Consider the following 17861-nt stretch of genomic DNA (forward strand, 5'->3'; position numbering starts at 1 on the left):
TAGCACAACATGGCAAATCAACTATACTTCAAAAAATAAAATTTTTAAAAATTGTCTCTAAGACATCTCTAAGGAGTAATTGGCCAGCTTCTGCTCAGGCATGGGGAGTGTAGAGTGTATCCCATGTGAAGCAGCCCATCTCATGTTTGGACAGTTCTACTCATTAGAAAGTCTCTACTGAGTATAATTTGTACCTGACTATAGAGAAACTCTAGTATCTCTGTTCCACGTCTGTCCCAACAGAGTTTGCTTCATGAAAACTTGGAAGTAATCTAAATGACCATCACTACAAGAGTAGATAAATAAATGGTAGAATACGCATAGAATGGAATAGCATAATCAGTTAATAAATAGATCCATGCTTATCAGAATGAATAGATCTCATAAAACAAATACTTCAGAATGATGTGAAATACATGATGCCATTTGAGCACAATTGTAAGATACACGAAGCAATACCTACATTATTTACGATTGCACATATATGCAGAAAACTATAAAATCAAGAATTTAATGTATTTATACCAAATTTTTGACGGTGGCTGCCTCCAGAGAGGGGAGGGAAATAATGGAACCAGTAAAGGAGGTAAAGCTAACTTTATTTTCACTTGTAACGCTTTCTTTCTTCATTAACATTTTGAAGAAAATGATAAAAATACAGCTAAGAATGGATTGCTGCTTAATCTGTGTGATCAGCTAAGTACACAGGGATTATAAAAATATTCAGATTCTCCTATTTAGTTGGTAAAAATATTCTTTCTTCAAGGGTTGTTTTTAGGAGTGCATCACAATTTAAAGTAATTTTTTACATGCTTAAAGTAGTTGAGTGTTAATATATATAACAAGTCTTTCAGTGGAGATATGAATACAGCAAGGGGACTGAGATATGCGTCTATGACTGTTTCGAGCCTAAAATGCGGTATATCCTAGCCATTACTTTGTTCCAATTTTAAACCCTCAAACCAATTTCACAACCTGAAAGAGGTAAATGGGACAGTTCCTGGTGAACATAAGGTTCATTCCTTCATTAAGGAAATGTTTATTGAGCAGCTCCTCTGGGCTGCCCCTTCCCAGGCTCGGGGGCCCCTGTTGGTGACATTCCTGTTACCAATACGGAACTTACCACTTAGGGTGGTGGATGCTTACTGACCAAACAGTCCCACCAGCGAATGTGAAAGTACACACACGGCAAGCAAAGTAAAGGAGCTGCTCTACGGTTCTACAGTGGGAGCGCTGAGCTTACCTAGAGCAACATTAACTGAGAATTACCTGTTCAAAGAGAGGAGGAAAGGGCATTTTGGCTGGAGGTCAGCATGTGGGTTGAGGAAAGATGGCAAGAACAAAAAACTGAAAAGATTGGTTTGGAGCAAAAGGAGAAGCTGATGAGAGATGAAGCTAGAGAGGTAGGCTGGGCCTTGTGTGCTGTGATAAATAACTTGGTTCTCATCTTGAGAGTGCCAGGAAGCCACTGGAGAGTTATAAGTGGGCTCTGGGACATGATCAGATTTTGAAATGATCACTCTGCCGTGGAACAGCTGAACTGGAAGGAGTCAGGGTGGGTGTGGCTAGAACAGTCAGAGGCTACTGTGGGTAACATGAGGGTAGGTTGGACAAATGTGGTGGAGGTGATGGTGATGATGGAGGTGGTGGTAGTGATGGAGGTGGTGGAGGTGATGGAGGTGATGGTGGTGGATGGAGGTGGTGGTGTGATGGTGGTGGTGGAGGTGATGGAGATGATGGTGGTGGAGGTGACGGTGGTGGAGCTGTGGAGGTGATGGTGGTGGAGGTGATGGTGGCGGTGGTAGAGGTGATGGTGATGGAGGTGGTGGTGGTGGAGCTGGTGGAGGCAATGGTGGTGGTGGAGGTGATGGAAGTGATGGTGGAGGTGATTGTGGTGGTGGTGGTGGTGGAGGTGATGGTGGTGGAAGTGATGATGATGGTGGTGGAGGTGATGGTGGTGGTGGTGGAGGTGGTGGAGGTGGTGGTTTTGATGGTGATGGTGGTGACAGTGTTTGTGCTGGTGGAGATGGAGAAAACTGGAAATGTGCACAATATTTAGAAGGTAAATTGAACAAGATTTAGTGATTCTTGGAAATCACTTAGAACTGGAGCATGAGAAACACGAACAGATCAAATGTACTTTGTAAAAAGTCTGGTAATGACCTTGAGCTCCTCTTGGTTTAGTTGAACTGCATCTTTGTTAACCTGCTTTTCATAGTGCGGTGTGACAATGTGCCTCAAACAGTAACATTCAGTCTCCAAAACAGCCCCCACGTTGCACGTGTTCTTGATGGCCACGGGGGTTAAAGATGACTGCACATTCTTTGACAATCTTTTCATCGAGAGATGGGGCCTCTTTTTCTTCCCCTGAGATCCAGGCTGGCCTTTGACTGTTCTGATGAACAATTTATGGGAGAAGTGATGTGCATAACTTCCTCCTGCAGCATCTTGCCCCTGAAAAGGAGTCAAGACTCCGGTGATCGATGCTCCATCCGATGGCCCGTTCCCTGAGGGTACCATGATGCCTTGTCTAGTCACTGATCGTATTTAAATTACTCAACTTGAACCGTCCTCCCCATGGAAGAGATTAAATCCCAACGAACAGGAAGATACAAGAGAAGCAAGGGGCAAGCATCTGTCAACAGGGCTGTTCCTCACCAACCCTCAGCTCATTAGAGTGATGCCTCTTAAGTGACTGTTCAGATTGTGAAAGCATGTGCCATTTTAGGACTGCACAAAATGGGTAAAATAAGTTGATGATTTCGTGTGGTAACTCTTAAAAAGTCTGAAGAGTTCAGTTATGTTATTTTTGTTAACATTTTCATTGTAAAATGGCATTTCTTCCCAGGATAAAAGCTCATTGAAATGATCCCTTCCTAGGAGCATATGTGCAAAGTGTACACTCTGCTAATTTTATATCTGATTAAAACTTAAATGCATGAAGACATCCTCTGGAATAATTAAAGACACTTCAGTAGAGGCATAGAAATGGGTCCGTCTACATCCGAAATCAGCAGAGATGGAGCCAGGGAAATCAGTATGGCATTATGTTATTTTACAGTAATTTAGAAGAAAGCAGAATTTGGCTTTCAAAGGATATACTTTTTCATTTGAGGTAAAATAAGGTGCACTCTCTGTTCAGCATAAGTGCCCCATTTGTGCATAGTTAACGTATGAAGTACAATTCATCTCCAGGTTGTTGAGAGAAAGCAATCACTTAAGGGGCACTGCTGTTCCCTGGGAAGGGAGCCTCCAAGACAGTTTTGATCCATTGAGGAGCGCTGTCTAATATGCTCCCCGAGGTACAGTTTCCCTAAATCTATTAGACTTTTACAGTCTTCCAGGATGTGCGGTCTGGAGGTGCTCCATCACACTGTGTTAATTTGACAATGTAATGTACTGCTTTCGTTTTATTTTCATAGGAAGTACTAGGTTTGACCTTGAAACCCTTAACCACACTTTATAATCCTCAGCCCATCCTGGCATAGAGGGCCCCCGAAGAAAAATGCCCTGACAAGATGTGAGACTGGAAAACTTTGGATTTGAAGGACTGAAATAGGGGAGGTATTGGAAAGTGGGGGTCCTGGTAGCTCTGTCTGCATGGACAGGGGCAAGTGAAGTGGGGAATCGAGTCGCAGGTAATCTGACAGCTACGGTTGACTGAGCTCTCGCCTTGTGCCAGACACTCACTTCACAGGATTATCCTATTCACTCCTCATGAAGTTGGCATTATTTTTGTTATACGGATGAGGAAACTGAGGCTCAGTTAAGTAACTTACCCAAGGACACACAGCTACGAACTGGCAGAGTCTGGATTCAAACTCAGGTCTTTTTTTTTTTTTTTCTCATGGAAAGACATTTTATTTTAAATATAGCAGTGTGTACCTGTCAATCCCAAACTCCCAATGTATTCCTCCCCCCAGCTCTTTCCCCTGGTTAAGCTCATTCTCTAAATCTGTGAAACTCAAGGCTTTTTGGCTCAAAAGCTGGAGATCGTAAGCATGATGTTGTAAAGGCTCATGCTGGAATAAAATCTCTGCTTTTGAGGAAGGTAAGGTGGCTTGGGCTGTGCTTGTCCACTGAGCACCTTTGTATACCATCCCTTAATCTTTCCTTCACTTGTGTCCAAAGCCAATGGCTGAGCATTTCCTTCCTGGGCTCTTTCCTAGGAAGACAGAGTCCTTCCCTGGGGGCTGAGGACAGTGTGCCAGGTTTTATTTCCTGTGCTGGGGATACCTATATATCTCCAGAGCAAGAAATTAAAAGGGGTTGAAATGGTACCTCCACGCAAACCTCCAGGATGCTGAGCCCATTCAGGGCCATCGTTTTTCTTCCCTAGACCAATCGGTCCAACTCCAACCCCAGGGGACACCTGAAAGTGCCTGACTCTGCAGAGAGCAGCGCCTTTGGGTGGCTGAACTGAGATCCCAGAGACCATGTCAGAGGTGAGCCGTCAGCAGCCCGTGGTGGACGTAGTCTTCGGAGTGCTGCCCAGGCTCATGGTCGGTGCTCCCAAATTTGCTTCCTTCCGCAAGCCATAAAGGCTTTTAATTATTGAAGAATGATTCCTGCGTCTGGCCAATTTATCGGCCTCTGACAAGAATAAAGAGTCAACCAGCTATGAATCCTACCTGATTACTTGTAAGAACTACGTAAATGACCCCAGTGCTGAGGAATATTCTCGGCTGGGCACCAGCCAATGCAGTTGTGGGTTGGATGACCCCAGCTGAAGACAGCTACTGCTTTCCCTGGTGGCAGCCCTAAGTGGGTATGGACGGCAGAGGCTCCCCAAAGGCGGATGTTCACAGGGCCAGGCAGGGCTGGGAAGCAGACAAAGATGGTTTCCAGTGGGTCCCCAAGTGTCCCCTCCCCATCTCAGGAGCACACTCACTCCCTCCAGGCAACAAGGGTAACCCTGAAGCCCTTATTCACCCCAAGGACCAGGCCCTGGCATTCTACAGGGGTCCACGGCAGGGACTTGGAGCCAGGATGCCTGGGCTCAAATCACATGATAAACAGCCCAAATGCCTGTCAATGGATGAATGGACGAACTAATTGTGGTATATCCACACGACAGAGAATTATTCATCACAAAAAGGCATGAGGCTCTGGTCATGCTACCGCGTGGGTGAACCTCAAAAACTTTATGCTAAGTGAAAGGTGGCGATGCAAAAAGTCATGTATTGTATATGTCCACTTATATGAAATGCGTACAACAGGGAAATCCGTAGAGACAGAAAGCAGACTGGTGTTACCAGGGGCAGGGGGCGGGGGCAATGAGGAGTAACTGCTTGGTGGTGTGGGGTTTCCTTTTGGGGGGACAAAAATGTTTTGGAACTAGATAGAAGTGAGGGTTGCACAACAGCTGTAATGTACTAAAGGCCACTGAATTTCTCACTTTAAAATGGTTATCTTGTGTTATATGACTTTTAGTCCAAAGAAAGAAAAAAGCAAAACAAATCAGGTCATAACAATCCATGAAACAAGCTGGGGAAAAGGTTTGTCTCCCAGCAATGGCCAGTAAGACACCTTGGTTCAGGTTCAAGACCGGGCTGGGTTCTAGGGAAGCCGTTGCATGCCCGGTCAAAGTTCGGACAGCTGACTTTACGTCTGTTCCCCATTTCTTCCTGCCTTGAACGTGGCTGCACTGTCTAGAGTCACAGGAGCCATTATGCGGTGATGAGGCTTCAGCAGGAGGGGAAGCCCAATAGGACCTCGGGGAGGCTGGCCCTGCCTCTGTGCTGCTGAATCAGTGCTAGTAAGGACACCTCTTGTCTTTTTGGTGTTGAGAAGAATCAATTCTTATTTGTTTAAGGCACTCTTAAAAAACAACAGAAGTGGGCTTCCCTGGTGGTGCAGTGGTTGGGAGTCCGCCTGCCGATGCAGGGGACACGGGTTCGTGCCCCGGTCCAGGAAGATCCCACGTGCCGCGGAGCAGCTGGGCCCGTGAGCCATGGCCGCTGAGCCTGCGCGTCCAGAGCCTGTGCTCCGCAACGGGAGAGGCCACAACAGTGAGAGGCCCGCGTACCGCAAAAAAAAACAAACAAACAAACAAACAAAAACAACCAGAAGCAATTATCTGGAGAGAGCTTGCTGTTGGGCCCCCAAGAAACTCGCAATATGGCAGGAGATGGATCTATAAATGAAAACAGGGGTCCCCCCCTCAAACAAGGGGGATATGTTCCAAGACCCCCAGTGATGCCTGAAACTGTGGATAGTACTGAACATTATATAGACTATGTTTTTTCCTATACATACATACCTGTGATAAAGCTGAATTTATAAATTAGGCACAGCAAGAGAATATCCTAATTGCCAGCATCACTACTCTTGCGCTTCGGGGCGATTATTAAATAAAATGAGGGTGACTTGAACACAAGCACTGCGACGCTGTGACGGTAGATCTGATGACAGAGACGGCTACTAAGTGCCTAACAGCAGGATACGCTGGACAAAGAGATGATTCACGTCCCAGGAGGAACTGAGCAGGACGGCGAGAGATTTCATCACGCTACAGAGAACAGGACACAAAGGAAAACTTAGGAATCGTTTATTTCTGGAATTTTCCATTTGGTATTTTTGGATCGTAGTTGACCATGCAGTTGAAGCCAAGGAAAGCGAAACCAAGGAGAAGAGGGGACAGCTGGGTGGCAGTATGGCGTGGTAACCACTATACCTGAGTTATGGTCGGGGATGTTCAGGAGCCCAGAGAAGAGGCCCCTGAGCCTCTTGCCCAGGTGAAGGGGTGGGTCAATCAGAGAAGGCCTCCTCCCTGGGCCTGAGCGGGCAGTAGGGCTTGAGGAGGAGAGTCACGGGAGAAGTAGGCTGCTTGGGGCAGAGAGGACTGCGTGAGAAAAGACCTTGAGTGGCGTGGCCCCTACAGGGAAGTTATCAGCGGTTCGGTTTTGCTGGAAATGCAGTGTGAATGGGATAAAGACAAAAACTGTCAGCATCGCTGTTTGCAATCTTCAGACCTCCCTCCCCACTGGGCTTTGCCGTGCTAACCTGGCAAGGAGTAGAGAGGACAGGGTAGGACGCCAGGGCTGGCCACACTCTTCCCTGGAGAAAGGAGAGCAGGTGCATCGTAGGGGGAGGAGAATAAGGGGGTGACATTTGAGAATTAATGAGGGAGAAAAGGAAATGGGATGAGCAGCTCCCATAAGGATGAGGGCTTGTGGTGAGAGGTAGGGAAAGTGGGTTTTTAGGATTTTCCTCCGTGTGTTAAGACCGTCCATAAGATATTGCCAGTAAAGGCTGTCATTAGAGTTCCGTGCTTTTGGGAGGTTGGATTTTCTGTTGGTTGTGCTGCTGGCCTTTGGAGCTTAGTCTCCCTTAAGGCAGGAAAAAGAAGGCTGGATTTGCCTTGGGATACAGTGAGGTATAAGGTAGGGGATGGAGATGAGGTGGATGGATAGAGGGTCACACCATGACCCTCTTGGGTCACCTCTTGGGTCTTTATCCCGGTGGCAGAGGGGGACTTTTGGGTCTTGGACCAATTATTTATTTCCCCTAACGCTGTTACTTCTTCTATGAAATGGAGCTCATAATGATACCTGTCCTAGAGTTTTGTTTTGGACATAAGAATAGACCTAACAAATTTCCTGGCACAGAGTAGACTCTCAGTTAACGCTTATTGAATCTGGACCTCTATCTGCCCTATGTCCTATTCATCTAAGACCAGCCCTCTCTCTAGAGCTGATCCAAATCTTGGATCACGGTATCTACAGGGTGTGAGTAACGTGGTAATATCGTGTTTCGTAGCAGCCTTTGCTCCTTGATCCAAAGGAGGGAGCAAAGTGGACGTTTTCGCGGGCAGAGGAGAAATACACACACGGTCTACTTCATTCCGAGGCTCTGATCCTTGAGTTGGCTCTTTATGAGATCAAGGGCCCGAAACGAGGAAAAAAAGGCCCAAGGGACAGAGATTAAATCAAAGAACAGCAAACACGCACTGCATGTTTACGTGTCTCTGCGCAGTATCTCCCGTAATTTTTGCCATAGCCCTATGACGTAGATATTTGTTTCAGCTCCTCTTTACTGATAAAGAAGCAGCCCAGAGAGGTAAAGTAATTTGCCCAAGGTCACACAGCCAAGGAAGCAGCAGGCCCAAGACTTGCTGAGTCCAGAGTGTTTGCCATCAGTCTGAGCTCTTGAATCGTCTCTCTCGGGAAAGCCAGGAAGGCTCTATGCAAATCCTGGTGGAGGAGCGAATATCCAAAAGCACATAAAGCACAGTCATAAACTGACCTTGAAGGGCCTGGTGATGAGATTCTATAGCGTTACCATTAAAAAAAGAGGTATTTATATGTTCATCCCCACCCTCATAAGCCGTTCTCTTCAGATGAATTAACTGTGCTCAGCAATGCAGAGAGGCAGGGACCAGCCCCAAATCAGATGCCTTTTCTCTTGCATGATCAGTCTTGGAGGGGTCTCCTGCAGCCAGATAACTTCGAGTGTGACCGCTGCGAAGTGCAAACAGGATTAAAAGGAAAACATCTGTGTTTTGCAAGGCTGCTCTAACTCAAGACAAACAAGCTGTGTAGATACCCAAACGCTCAGTGACTTTTGCTGACAAGAGGGCTGATGACTGGGCTGGGCGTTGATTAGAAGAGATGCAGATAGTACACTGGCATCCTCATGCCTGAGTCCTTTGGGTGGCCCAGGGCATGAAGACATATGTTCAATTCCATAATGTCAGAGGAACTTGGAGACCATCTTTTTTTTTTTTTTTTTTCGGTTAAAGTCAGTGAGTCCTTATTACATTTCCCTCCAAGGATGAAGTCTTTGGGGTTGTAGAAATATTCCAAATATGTGCTACTATTTCATTAATGAGCCTCGGATCCCATACAGGGCTCTGAACTTCAAACAAAACTAGCCAGGATTTGATCTTCAAAAGAGGAGAGAGGTCCCTATTAAGAGGCTCACATGCTTCAAGCTATGGGATGGGTCCAAAAAAGTCTAATTTTTGTGGGGGAAAAGAAAACTTAATTACCAGTGAATGAAGCAACTCTCAAAACACATGGTTTTCCGTTTTGCCAAGATTCAAAGCCAATTTGTCACTTTATTATTATCATTGTTGTTAATCTTTACTTGAAAGATGTGTTAAGCCACTCAGTAAGTCCCTTTCTCGAGGACGCAGAAGCTGGAGAGTCTCTGGAAGGCAAGGCCTAATGGCGGGCTGCAGATCAAAACAACATCTTCGTCATACATCAGCATTAAAGGGTGACTGTCAAGTATGTCCCAGGATGGCTTTTTTCCCTCCTAACAAAGAAACAGCCACTCTCCTTTGTTTGGAAAACCTACTTTGATGCCTCAAAACCCAATTCGCTCTTCTGATTCTGTTCTTTTCCTCTGGCAGCTGTGTCCTGCCTGCGTCTGCACCACTATGTGGAAGGGGTGTTGTCCTCTGTTTATACTCCCACGTTTCAGAGAAGACGTCATGGCTGAAGGAGACGCAGTTTGAGAAACGGCCTGTTCGGCGAGCCAAGGAACACATGTTTTTAAAATCTCGCTAACACATTAGCTTTGGCGTCTTTAAAACTCATTTTTCTCCTCCTTTGTCTTTCTCCAACATGGCTGTCCGTGAACTGGGTGGTCTTAAGAGTGACCGGGGCAGAGATGTGCACTGGAGGCCTGACACCCGCTGGTAGAGGGTGTCTGTTACAAGATTACTGCCCTCCGATCTAAAGGGGGTGTTTTGAGTGGGACGGGGTGCCGCCTGTGTCTATAGAAACCGCCTGCAGTTGGGACTCTACGTGTGTGAGACCGGACTTTTGAGAACTGTTAGACTTGACCAGAGCGTGGCGAAACACAGCAGCCTGCTTGGGTGTGGTGAGCAGGGTTTTAGGGCCGATGAACGGACTAAAGGCTTTATGAATGATCCTCTTACGCTGTTGACACACAGGTGACCCCTGCATCCTCAAATGGTGCAGACCAGGCGTCTTTTCCGAGTCTTAATAGTTCCTTCTACTTTATAAATGGCCAAATCGAAGTGCATTAGTGCTCTCAGGGGGCTGTCTTTAAATGCCTCCTGTACCATGTCCTCAAAGGCCCCTACCTCCTTCCTAAATGGGCCTTTCTGCAAAATCCTAGTGCACTTGGCGGCACTGTCCTCACTGACACCACAGCAGCAGCTGCTGAATATTTTATTAGTTGCTGTGCCAGTCCGTGCAGTCTGCATCTGGATGTCATCTTTCCTGGTGTGACACCCTTTTCCTTTAAAGGAGCCACCAGTGATGATGCCTTGTAGTCCATTTAGAAAAGAGGACTCAACCGGGCTCCTAGCTAAGCTGGAGAACATTCTCCTTTCTGTGAATAGATCTTTGAAAGTTTGTGCAGATTTGGTGAAAGGGAACACTCCCTTTCGAAGGAGGGTTTCGCTTTCATGAAATCTCCTCTCTACCCCCAGATCCCTTGCAGCTAACCCCAGAGAAGAAATTTTCAAAAAGAAAATGTGAACCCAGGGGATTCCAAAGATTGCCTTTCAAAAGGCACTAATCTCTAAGACTGCTGTCCTTAGGCTCTTGTTTTAGAACTAGGGTGAATTCATTTATTCCTTCAACAAATGTTTATTTAGTTACTACTGTGTCAGGCACTAAGCAAGGCACTGGGACTCAGCCCTGAAGAAGAAGACACCCACCTTGCTGTCAGAGAACAGAGTGCCCAGTGAAGGATTCATTCATTCACTCATTGCACACTGTTTATTGAGTGCCTACTATGTACCTGGCAATGCTCTAGAGACTAGGATACACAGTGGTGGGCAAAAGAAACAAAAATCATTCTGGTGGGAGATAGACATTTTTCAAATAATCCCACAATGTGTATAATTATAAAATGTAATGAACACAATAAAGAAAATTTCTTTAAAATGCCTTCCCTGGGATTCTATACCCAGCTAAACTACTATCCAGTAGTCAAGGCTAAACAGAGACATTTTCAGACATACAACAAATAAGAGAGTTTATTATCAGCAGATTCTCAATACCAGAGGAAGCAAACAAAGAAGAAAGGCATGAAAAATGAGAAACAGCACAAAAATTCATGAAGTACATTGGAAAATGCAATGAACTACTGCTTTTTAAAAAATGCTATTTTTTTTTTGTTTTAACAGAGAAAAATTAATAAATTTTTTAATGAAAATAAGTGAAATAGAAAACTGGGATCAAGGAGAAAGTATTGTTTTTAAGCTGCCTTTTTAATCAAACAAAAGAGACAAGCCTCTAGCAAGATTTCAAAGTGGATCAAAAAGGCATAAATAAACAATAGGTATAGAAAGGGGTAAACAAACGCAGATACAGTTGAGATTTTTGTTTTAATCAGGAGGATACAATGAATAACTTATGCCAGCAAATTTGAAAACTGGAATGAAGTGAATCATTTTCTAGAAAAATATAGACTACCAAAATTGATTCAAGAAGGTTTAAATACACCAAAACTATTAAAGAAATGGAATCGACAAACAAGAATACCCCCACAAACAATACCCCAGACACCGTACACAGGCAGAAGGCCTGGATTCTGTTTTCCAGGTGAGTTCTAACAAAACTTCAAAGAAGAGAGAGCCCTCATCTCATAAAAGCTATTACAGAGACTAGGAAAAGAAGGTAAGCTACTGAAACAATTTTATAAACTCAGTGTAATCATGATAGGCAAACCAGATCCTCATGGTGTCACAAACAAAGAAGGTTCAAGCACTTTTGTTCTACCAGCCAGTGCCCTGTTTGTTATCCTACAAAGGGAGGTGTCAGTTACCTGGCGTGTAAAAAGAGTCAGGAAAAAAAAGGTGGGTTCTCACTGGTTGTTGCTCACGCTAAACCACGTGTTAAAGTGGGAATTGTGTTTACTGCAGAAAGACCGGGATTTCTCAGACGAGATGTAGGCAAGACCACTGCAGAAGCTGGAATTACAAAGATGAGGTCTACCATGTCCATTCTGGTTCATGTAAATGCAATTGCTAATAATATAACATTAAAAATGAGAGACCTGGGACTAATGCTAAACCTGATGGGATCCCAGGACAACAGGTGTAAACCAGAAAACTTAGATCCCATACTAATAAGAGATCAGTAATGTTTGGGATATAAAATCAAAATGCAAAATCAATAGCATTTTGTATAACAATAGAAACCAGTTAGAAATTTCACAGAAGGAAAAGACACACAAAGTGTAATAGAAGGGACTTCCCTGGTGGCGCAGTGCTTAAGAATCTGCCTGCCAATGCAGGGGACATGGGTTCGAGCCCTGGTCCAGGAAAATCCCACATGCCCCGGAGCAACTAAGCCTGTGTGCCACAACTACTGAGCCCACGTGCTGCAACTACTGAAGCCTGCGCGCCTAGAGCCCATGCTCTGCAACAAGAGAAGCCACCGCAATGAGAAGCCCAGGCACCACAACTAGGAGTAGCCTCCGTGCCGCAATTAGAGAAAGCCCATGTGCAGCAACAAAGACCCAACACAGCCAAAAATAAATTAATTAATAAAAAAAATAGTAATAGAAGAAAAATACAACAGCAAACAAATGACTTACACCAACTGTGAATAGATAAATTTTACAAAAACTTTATGAAGAAAGTACAAAACATGACCAGAGGAAAAAATTTTTTTAAAGCATGGATAAATCATATAAAAGGTTGGGAATCTTTAATGTAATAAAGATATTAATTCTCCTCCAATTTAATTTATAAATTGAATTCAATCCAAACAGGAATTCTCAAGGAACTTTCCCAAACTTATTCAAAATGTCATGTGAAGGAGAAAAGGCCAAGAATAGTCTACAAATTTGTGGATGAAAGGAAACAAATAACATTGAACTTGCCCTACGAGGTATCAAACAGAGCTTTGGGGTTTAAAATAGTGCAATAGTAACACAGAAATAAACTGATAGGGCAACAGAATAGAAAGGAAGAATAGAGACAAACCAACATATGTGGAAACTAACTAATGTTCTCATCAGTGGGGAAAGAATACAGGCCAATTCATAATCCATATAAAAATGAGTTGCCTCTCCACAATGTATACAAAAATAAAATCCTGATGGACTAAAGACTGATATGTAAGAAACAATATTAGAAAACTCTTAATAGAAAATACAGAGAAATATTTTTATGGCTTCCATGTAGGAAAGGATTTCTTAAGCAAGACATGAAAAAGTATAAACTGTAAGGGAAAATGTGGATGGATAAATTTGACTACAATAAAACAAAATCTCTGGACAACAAGAGACAAAGTGAAAATATAAGACACGAATGAAGAGAAGTGATAACTGATTAAGATGAGGTTTCCAGAATATATGAAAAATTCCTACAAGAAAACAAAAAACTCAGTAGAAGGATGGACAAAGAAAATGAACAGATAATTCACTGACGAGGAAAACTGAATAGCACATAAATATATGGGGGGAAAAAAAGGTCAGTCTCACTAGGAATCAGTCAAATGCAAATTAAAACAAGATACTTACAGAGTGAAGTAAGTCAGAAAGAGAAAGACAAATACCGCATGCTAACACATATACATGGGATTTAAGAAAAAAAAATGTCATGAAGAACCTAGGGGTAAGACAGGAATAAAGACACAGACCTACTAGAGAATGGACTTGAGGATGTGGGGAGGGGGAAGGGTAAGCTGTGACAAAGAGAGAGAGTGGCATGGACATATATACACTACCAAATGTAAAATAGATAGCTAGTGGGAAGCAGCCACATAGCACAGGGAGATCAGCTCAGTGCTTTGTGACCACCCAGAGGGGTGGGATAGGGAGGGTGGGAGGGAGGGAGACGCAAGAGGGAAGAGATATGGGAACATATGTATATGTATAATTGATTCACTTTGTTATAAAGCAGAAACTAACATACCATTGTAAAGCAATTATACTCTAATAAAGATGTAAAAAAAAAAAACCTAAGATACTAAATATATATATATATATAAGAATGTTTCACACCCATTAGATAGGCAAAAATTTTAAAGTTTGACAATACTCAGAGCGTCAAGAACGGAGAGAAACACAAACTCTCATATATGCTGTGCAAATATAACTTGGCACAAGCTTTGAAAGAGCATTTGGCGGTGTCTTCTAAAACTGGATACAGGCACGCCCTACCTCCTCCAGGTCTGTTTCCAGGTGTGTGCCTGAAATGTTTTCACCAAATGTGTGTTTTTTTCCCTCATACCAATCAGTTCTCCAACTCTCTGATACCAACTGGGTGTCCTACAATTCAATTCAGTTCTGACACCAACTACCGAGAGTTAGTGCAGAAACCCACCGGTGAAGGGCTGAGTCCCTCAAGACGGCCCCCACCCACTTCAGATGCCAGTGACAAGTTCCAGGTTACCACCTGTAATTCTGAGCCACTGTCTATAAACCGGGGGTTCCCGTGATCCCCTCCTCAGGTTCAATAATTCACCAGAACGACTCACAGAACTCAGATAACAGCTTTACTTACTGTAACTGTTTGTTATAAAGGATACAACTCAGAGCAGCCAGATGGAAGAGGTGTACAAGGCAGGGTACGGGGAGCAGAGCTTCCATGTCCCCTCTCTCTCGGTGCACTACCCTCCTCAATGTGTTCCCCGAAGCTCTCTGAACCCCATCATTCAGGGGTTTTATGGAGGTTTCATTACATAGTCATGACTGATTAAATCATGGCTATTGGTGACTTGACTCGATCTCTAGCCCCTCTTCCCTTCCGGGAGGTCCGTATGTAGGGGTGAAAACTCCAACCCTCTAATTACTTGATTGGTCCCTCTGGCAACCAGCCCCCATCCTGGAGTTATTGAGGGACCCACCCTGAGTCCCCTTATTAGTGTAAACTCAGGTATGCTTGAAAGGGGCTTGTTAGGAATACTAAAAGATGCTCCTATCATCCCTGTCACTTGGGAAATTCTAAGGATTCTAGAAGTTCTGCATCAAGAACCTGGAATGAGACCAAATATGTATTTCTTACTGTATCACAATGCCTTACTGAAACTCTCACACAAGAGCACAGTAAGACAGGTCCAAGATCATTCATTGCATTATTGCTTATAATAACCCCCAAATTCTACCAGTTAGTAACGACAATGAAATGTTCAGCTGGTAGCAATAGAGACCTATCTATGTAAGGGTTTATTTTCTCAGACTGAAAGAAAAGCTCAGGGTTGGGGTGAAGGCTACACAAAGTCACCAGTGACCCAGTTCTCTTTTTCTTCCTGCTTTGTCAGACTTAGCAAGTGGCTTCCATCCTCACCATCACCACATGGTTTAAGGTGGCTGCTGGAGCTCCGGCTATTAAGTTCACATTCCAAGCAACAAGAAAAGGGAAGGGGAGGAAGAGCAAAAGGGCATGCCCCAGCTTGTCCCTCTTTAAAGGAGTCTTCTCTTAAGTACTACCCAGGAACCCCTGCTTACATTCTAGGGGCCAGACCTGGGAGCAAGAAATGTGGGGAAATCTATCCTTTTAACTGGGCACATTGCTACTCTGAATAAATGTGGGGTCTGTTACTAAGAAAGGAAGAAGGGGCATTGGGAAGCAACCAACAGCCTTTGTCACTCAAATGTCTATCTTTAGGAGAATGGACAAATACATCGCAGTATATTTTCACAATGGAGTACTATATAGTGGTTAAAATGAAGGAAATAGAGCTACATGAATCCATACGGATAATCCCCCAAACAAAACCTCTTGCCTGAAAAGAAAAGATTGCAAAATGATTCAAACTATATGATAACACTTACGTAAAGTTTCAAAGCCTACAGAACAATACAATGCATCTTTTATGGCTCTACAAAATACTTATGTTGGGAAGATATAATGAATAACACTACAGGCAGGATGGCGCTTACCTCTGGAGAGGGAGGGAGAGCAGTGGGATTAGAAACAGACACATCAGGGACTTCAGTTCTACCTGTAATGCTTTATTTCTTCAAAAAGAAAAGAAAAAATTTGGAGGAAACAACAGAATATTAAGTCTTGTTAAAGTTAAATTGTGGGGCTTCCCTGGTGGCACAGTGGTTGAGAGTCCGCCTGCCGATGCAGGGGACACGGGTTCGTGCCCCGGTCCGGGAGGATCCCACATGCCGCGGAGCGGCTGGGCCCATGAGCCATGGCCGCTGGGCCTGCGCGTCCGGAGCCTGTGCTCCGCAACGGGAGAGGTCACAACAGTGAGAGGCCCGCGTACCGCAAAAAAAAAAAAAAAAAAAAAAAAAAAGTTAAATTGTGAATACACAGCATTTAAGCTATCGTTCCCCATACAATCCTGTACGTTTGATGTTTTTCATTTTATATGAACTAGAAGGAGAGAGAAATTATATAAAGGCATAACTAATGAGGTGTAACTAACATACAGTGAATTAACCCATCTCAAGTTTATAGCTTGATAAATCTTTATGAGGTGAATGCATCCAGAGCACAGTATAGAATCCAGCACTGCCGAAGGTCCTCCCAATGACGGACCACCTCAAAGAATAACCACTGTTGTCACTTCCATCACCATCAGTAAATTGTGTGTGATTTTTTACGTTTGTATCAAGGAATCATGCAGAATCCTACAGGATATTCTCCGTAACGGCTGACTTCATTTTCTCAGCGTTATCTGTGAGGTTCATCCCGAGGGCTGTTTTCGAAAATTCCTCGGTGCTGATCCAATCAGAAGGCAGGGGCTCCGTGTTAACGTGAGGAAGAGCCCCACCGTTCACTTCCTGGGCCCTGCAAAGCAGCGGGAGGTAGACCTAAGTTTGGGGTGGTTTTCAGAATCCTTCTGTACCTGTGGCTGTTTAGGGAGCTGGTGTCCCGCCAAAGGCTGTAGGTGGATTTGACCATGCTCCCCAACCCCCTCCCGGCCCTCCGTTTCCTGTTCCCCTTGCCTGATGTCTGCTTTAAATAAAGTAAGAACCAAGTGTCAGGGACTGAGGGAGAGGCTTGGGAGAGCTTCCCATCTCAGCCTTCAGACAGCTCGCCAGGGATGTGAAAAAAATTATAGCTGCAAAGGGAGATGTAGATGTTATTTTTAGACATATGTCCAAGGTTTGCCTCTCTTCAGTGCCCCAATCAGATCCCTCACTCGCAGCCAGAGTTTTTAAACGTTAACCCTTCACGTCATTTTTGTCAAAAATGTTCACTTACACAACAGAACTCGGAGGTATGTTATTTTAAAAGGGCGAGGCTTCAGATGCATGCTGGTGGGGTCTCGCAGCTGGACTGGAAGGAGGCAGCACTTTGAAGTTTCCTGACACGTGATCTGTTTCCTGGTGTTGCATGTTGGTGGGCTGTGCTCCATCTACCTGCTTCCAGGTGTGCGAGGACCATCCAGATGCTCCCACTGACTGTTCAGTTCACTGGAATCTGTCATGGAAATTAATGGACTGATGGAAGTCTCTGCTTAAGACTAGAAAAATAATGGAGGTTGGTGCGAAACACACGTACACATACACACACACACACACACACGCATGCACGCACTCCACAGAGCCCAGCAGAATTCTACTTCTATTTTAAAGGAGGCATTTTTCACTTCCGTATTATCACTTTGCTTTGTCTGCAGCAGTGAGGTTAATCAGAGTTATGTACACTCTGTGTGGTTTTCCTTGGAAGATGCATTGCCACGATGACAGTCTGAATTTGATCACCAGACCCATTACCTACATGTTTAGACCCCATTCCTGACTTACCTAAAGAATCTATACCATAATGGTTTTGTTTTTTGCACCAAACAAGAGCATGGCACTGATTATCTAGGTAAAACGGGGCATCTTAAATCTCAGAAAACTCTCCCGGTGAGGACAAAATTAAGAGCCTCACTGTGAGTGGGAAATGCAGAACTTTGGACCAGGAGAAAAAGGGCAACATTTGTTGCCTTGGTGAAGCCGATTTGCTCTCTGTACAAGGG

The sequence above is a fragment of the Aethalodelphis obliquidens genome, unplaced genomic scaffold (assembly GCF_003676395.1).
Source record: "Aethalodelphis obliquidens isolate GAN/ISIS:26980383/991018 unplaced genomic scaffold, ASM367639v1 scaffold30, whole genome shotgun sequence".
NCBI lineage: Eukaryota > Metazoa > Chordata > Mammalia > Artiodactyla > Delphinidae > Aethalodelphis > Aethalodelphis obliquidens.